Raw genomic sequence first — 6,657 nt, forward strand, 5'->3', positions numbered from 1 at the left:
ATGGGAGTATACTGGTCATACATTTCATCATAGGCATTTAACAACCATATATATCCAGTAGTATCTTAGTCCTCGATCCTAGGTTTGTTTTGATGCACTATGGATTTTGTTCACGAATTTTTAATGATGTGTTTATGTTTATTTGTGATTTTAAAGAATTTTTCAATAAAATATTAATGTGAATATTATTTTGGCTACCTTCTGGACTCTTAGTTCTCCTTGGATTTATGTCTATTGTTAGTCGCCATTTGAATGTTTTTTGTTACTAATAACTGACGTTCTATATATATATATATATATATATATATATATATATATATATATATATATATATATATATATATATATATATATATACACAGTTAGGGCCAGAAATATTTGGACAGTGACACAAGTTTTGTTATTTTAGCTGTTTACAAAAACATGTTCAGAAATAAAATTATATATGTAATATGGGCTGAAAGTGCACACTCCCAGCTGCAATAGGAATCATAGCTCTGTAATGCATAGCGTCCTCTTTTTCAAGGGACCAAAAGTAATTGGACAATGGACTCTAAGGGCTGCAATTAACTCTGAAGGCGTCTCCCTCGTTAACCTGTAATCAATGAAGTAGTTAAAAGGTCAGGGGTGGATTCCAGGTGTGTGGTTTTGCATTTGGAAGCTGTTGCTGTGAGCAGACAACATGCGGTCAAAGGAACTCTCAATTGAGGTGAAGCAGAACATCCTGAGGCTGAAAAAAAGAAAAAATCCATCAGAGAGATAGCAGACATGCTTGGAGTAGCAAAATCAACAGTTGGGTACATTCTGAGAAAAAAGGAATTGACTGGTGAGCTTGGGAACTCAAAAAGGCCTGGGCGTCCACGGATGACAACAGTGGTGGATGATCGCCGCATACTTAATTTGGTGAAGAAGAACCCGTTCACAACATCAACTGAAGTCCAGAACACTCTCAGTGAAGTAGGTGTATCTGTCTCTAAGTCAACAGTAAAGAGAAAACTCCATGACAGTAAATACAAAGGGTTCACATCTAGATGCAAACCATTCATCAATACCAAAAATAGACAGGCCAGAGTTAAATTTGCAGAAAAACACCTCAAGAAGCCAGCTCAGTTCTGGAAAAGTATTCTATGGACAGATGAGACAAAGATCAACCTGTACCAGAATGATGGGAAGAAAAAATTTTGGAGAAGAAAGGGAACGGCACATGATCCAAGGCACACCACATCCTCTGTAAAACATGGTGGAGGCAACGTGATGGCATGGGCATGCATGGCTTTCAATGGCACTGGGTCACTTGTTTTTATTGATGACATAAGAGCAGACAAGAGTAGCCGGATGAATTCTGAAGTGTACCGGGATATACTTTCAGCCCAGATTCAGCCGAATGCTGCAAAGTTGATTGGACGGCGCTTCATAGTACAGATGGACAATGACCCCAAGCATACAGCCAAAGCTACCCAGGAGTTCATGAGTGCCAAAAAGTGGAACATTCTGCAATGGCCAAGTCAATCTCCAGATCTAAACCCAATTGAGCATGCATTTCACTTGCTCAAAGCCAGACTTAAGACGGAAAGACCCACAAACAAGCAAGACCTGAAGGCTGCGGCTGTAAAGGCCTGGCAAAAGCATTAAGAAGGAGGAAACCCAGCGTTTGGTGATGTCCATGGGTTCCAGACTTAAGGCAGTGATTGCCTCCAAAGGATTTGCAACAAAATATTGAAAATAAAAATATTTTTTTTGGGTTATGTTTATTTGTCCAATTACTTTTGACCTCCTAAAATGTGGAGTGTTTGTAAAGAAATGTGTACAATTCCTACATTTTCTATCAGATATTTTTGTTCAACCCTTCAAATTAAACGTTACAATCTGCACTTGAATTCTGTTGTAGAGGTTTCATTTCAAATCCAATGTGGTGGCATGCAGAGCCCAACTCGCGAAAATTGTGTCACTGTCCAAATATTTCTGGCCCTAACTGTATATATATCTGCAGTGTGATCCCTTAGAAGTGTGTCCTTAAAAGTGTGGATTACAGTAGAATTAAAACCTGAAAGATGTATACAGACTGTGCCTTGCTACCTGCCACCATCGCACTCTAACAAGCATCTCTATTCTTCCAACAGGTATGTTTATCCAGCCAGCTCTGCTGCTGTCTATGAAGTGCACATAATTACATCACCCAGCTTTCCACACAGACTTTCCTCTGCTCCTAGCATTCTCATGGTATGTTTATCCAGCCAGCTCTGCTGCTGTCTATGAAGTGCACATAATTACATCACCCAGCTTTCCACACAGACTTTCCTCTGCTCCTAGCATTCTCATGGTATGTTTATCCAGCCAGCTCTGCTGCTGTCTATGAAGTGCAAATAATTACATCACCCAGCTTTCCACACAGACTTTCCTCTGCTCCTAGCATTCTCATGGTATGCTTTTCAGCTAACCCCAGCTTACCCTGTGTTATTTATGACCTTGTTTACGCAGGCCTGATTGTATGCATCTGGTCCACTCTTAATTCTCTGACCAAGATGAGCAGAGATCACTCCCCTCTGCTTCACACCTGAACGCACTTAGTTTGCCATATATTGCATAGTAGAAGTCTGCATGGACTTCAGTCTGCAGTGTGATCCCTTAGAAGTGTGTCCTTAAAAGTGTGGATTACAGTAGAATTTAAACCTGAATTGGAACTGAAGGTAACTGGCAAGCCACTGAAAACAATGTTTCTGTTTGTCACTTTCACCCCTATAATCCTTCACTTTCTGCTAACTCCCCTGATCCCTACACCAAGTAAGGAACTATTCATCTCCTCTTCAATCCTCCCCATCCACCTCACCTCCTCCTCCAAACTGTTCCTTAACATACAATCCTCTGTCTCCAAGCACAGACAGCCCCCTCATGCCCTCTCCTTCTCCCACCTGCTAACACTTTCTCTGCTCCTTCTTACTGCTGGTGATATCTCTCCAAATCCTGGTCCTCCTCACCATATTCCCACAATCATTTCTACCTCCCATCCACGCTCTAGCACAAACTTCCGTAACCTCTCTAACCTTATACCCATTTGCCCAGCCCCCGCCTCCCCAGTCCCACTAACAGGAGCTCTGTGGAACGCCCGCTCTGTCTGCAACAAGCTCTCCTACATCCATGATCTCTTTGTTACTACCAAACTTTCCTTCCTTGCCATCACCGAAACCTGGCTCACCCCTTCTGACTCAGTCTCCCCTGCTGCACTCTCTTACGGTGGCTTCCACCTTTCCCACACACCCCGCCCCAGCAGCAAACATGGCGGAGGAGTTGGTTTTCTCCTGTCAGATAACTGCTCCTTCACCCCAATCCCACTGCCACCCTCTGTTACCCTCCCTTCCTTTGAGGTGCACTCTGTGCACATCTATTCCCCCACCAACCTCCAACTGGCTGTCATTTACCGCCCCCAGGGCCAGCCACCATCTTCTTTGACCACTTCACCACCTGGCTACTTCACTTCCTTTCTGCGGACATCCCCACTATCATCATGGGCGACTTCAACATACCCATTGACACTTCCCTCTCAGCTGCCACTAAACTTCTAACTCTCACTTCCTCCTTCGGCCTCACTCAATGGTCTTCTGCAGCCACTCACAAAGACGGTCACACACTGGACCTCATCTTCACCCGCCTCTGCTCTCTATCTAACCTCTCTAACTCACCTCTTCCACTCTCTGACCACAACTTTCTCACATTCTCATCTTTGTCCACTCCATGTCTACAATCCCCACCCCACAAACTTTCACACCCTCGCAGAAATATTAAACATCTTGACCTACATTCATTCTCTGAATCCCTCCTCCCCCTCACAAGCATAAGTTCCATACACAATGCGGATGACGCTGCTGCTCTATATAACACCACAATAGCTGTAGCTTTGGAATCTGCTGCCCCACTTACACATACCAAAGCTCGCAAAATCAACAGACAGCCCTGGCACACCAGCCTGACCAAAGAACTGAGGCGAGCTTCCAGGGCTGCTGAGCGCAGATGGAAAAGATCCCACTCTAACGAGCACTTCATCGCATTCAAACAGTCCCTCACTACTTTCAAGACCACACTCGCCACAGCTAAACAAACCTACTTCTCATCTCTCATATCCTCCCTGTCTCACAACCCTAAACAGTTATTCAACACCTTCAATTCTCTCCTCCGTCCCCCAGCACCTCCTCCCTCCCCACTTATCTCTGCTGAAGACTTTGCCTCATTTTTCAAGCAGAAGATTGATAGCATTAGAGACAGTTTTGGTCAACAACCCCCAGAGCCCTTCCTCCCGATTTCCCAGTCCTCCACCTCTAAAACCAACTTCTCCACCATTACAGAAGATCAACTCTCCACTCTACTCTCAAGATCACATCTCACCACCTGTGCACTTGACCCACTCCCATCCCACCTCATCCCAAACCTCACCACAATCTTCATCCCAACCCTAACCCATCTCTTCAACCTATCACTAACAACTGGTGTTTTCCCCTCAAGCTTTAAACATGCCTCCATCACACCTATCAAAAAGCCCTCTCTTGACCCATCCTCTGTATCTAGCTATCGCCCTATATCACTTCTCCCCTATGCCTCAAAACTACTGGAACAACACGTCTACCTTGAACTGTCCTCCCATCTCTCTTCTTGCTCCCTCTTTGACCGCCTACAATCTGGCTTCCGGTCACACCATTCCACCGAAACTGCCCTAACTAAAGTCACCAATGACCTCTTAACCGCCAAGAGCAAGCGACACTACTCTGTCCTCCTCCTCCTCGACCTGTCGGCTGCCTTTGACACAGTGGACCATTCCCTATTATTACAAACCCTCTCATCCCTTGGCATCGCAGACTTGGCCCTGTCCTGGATCTCATCATACCTAACAGACCGGACATTCAGCGTCTCCCACTCACACACCACCTCCTCACCTCGCCCCCTATCTGTCGGAGTCCCACAAGGTTCAGTCCTTGGGCCCTTGCTCTTCTCCATTTACACCTTTGGCCTGGGACAGCTCATAGAATCTCATGGCTTTCAGTATCACCTCTATGCTGACGACACACAGATCTACATCTCTGGACCAGATATTGCCTCCCTTCTAACCAGAATCCCTCAATGTCTGTCCACTATTTCATCCTTCTTCTCCGCTAGATTTCTGAAACTTAACATGGACAAAACAGAATTCATCATCTTTCCCCCATCTCACGCGACCCCCCCAACGAACCTATCCATTTCAGTAAATGGCTGCCCACTCTCCCCAGTCCCACAAGCTCGCTGCCTCGGGGTAATCCTTGACGCTGATCTCTCCTTCAAACCACATATCCAAGCCCTTTCCACTTCCTGCCGACTTCAACTCAAAAATATTTCACGAATCCGTTTATTCCTCAACCATGAATCTGCAAAAACCCTAGTCCATGCCCTCATCATCTCTCGCCTTGACTACTGCAACCTCCTGCTCTGTGGCCTCCCCTCTAACACTCTCGCACCCCTCCAATCTATTCTAAACTCTGCTGCCCGACTAATCCACCTGTCCCCCCGCTATTCCCCGGCCTCTCCCCTCTGTCAATCCCTTCACTGGCTCCCCATTGACCAGAGACCACTACAAAACCCTAACCATGACGTACAAAGCCATCCACAACCTGTCTCCTCCATACATCTGTGACCTCATCTCCCGGTACTTACCTCCGATCCTCACAAGATCTCCTACTCTACTCCCCTCTTATCTCCTCTTCTCACAATCGTATACAAGATTTCTCTCGCGTATCACCCCTACTCTGGAACCCTCTACCACAACACATCAGACTCTCGCCTACCATCGAAACCTTCAAAAAGAATCTGAAGACCCACCTCTTCAGACAAGCCTACAACCTGCAGTTACCACCGATCGACCAAACCGCTGCATGACCATCTCTACCCTCACCTACTGTATTCTCACCCATCACTTGTAGATTGTGAGCCTTCGCGGGCAGGGTCCTCATTCCTCCTGTACCAGTTATGACTTGTATTGTTTAAGCTTATTGTACTTGTTTTCATTATGTATACCCCTCCTCACATGTAAAGCGCCATGGAACAAATGGCGCTATAACAATAAATAATAATAATTATATATATATATATATATATATATATATATATATATATATATATAAATCTATATTGAAAAAGGGGATAATTTGGAAGTGGAAAAAGGTGACCAAGTATAAACATAATTGAATATATAAAAAAATATAAAAGATTAGGGACAATTATCACTAATATATTATATAATATATAAAAAGTGTGGATAATTTAAAGAGGAGGTACGTTAAAGCCCCATACTGCATTACTGGGAAAGTATCAGGAGGGGAATCTCCCAAGGCTATGACATAAAAAAAAAAGGGGATAAAAATAAGAAGAAATAATAGGGAACACATAGGAAGAGAAATAGATGCACACATACCCATTGTTAGGAAAATTACACATAAATTAAATATGGATATATAGTTCAAAAAGTCCATAGATCAAGATGTAATCTTCCCACTGTTTCTGCGATATTTCAGAGCCTCCAGTACATAGATGTCAATCTCCTTCATGAAAGGCCCAAAGAAGGACGAATCCCTGAAAGGATGCCTGCCGGAATCCAAGACGACCAGAGGAAGGAAGAGCGAAGACAAAGGACACGACATA

This window comes from Ranitomeya imitator, chromosome 1 (genome assembly GCF_032444005.1).
Source record: "Ranitomeya imitator isolate aRanImi1 chromosome 1, aRanImi1.pri, whole genome shotgun sequence".
Classification (NCBI taxonomy): Eukaryota; Metazoa; Chordata; class Amphibia; order Anura; family Dendrobatidae; genus Ranitomeya; species Ranitomeya imitator.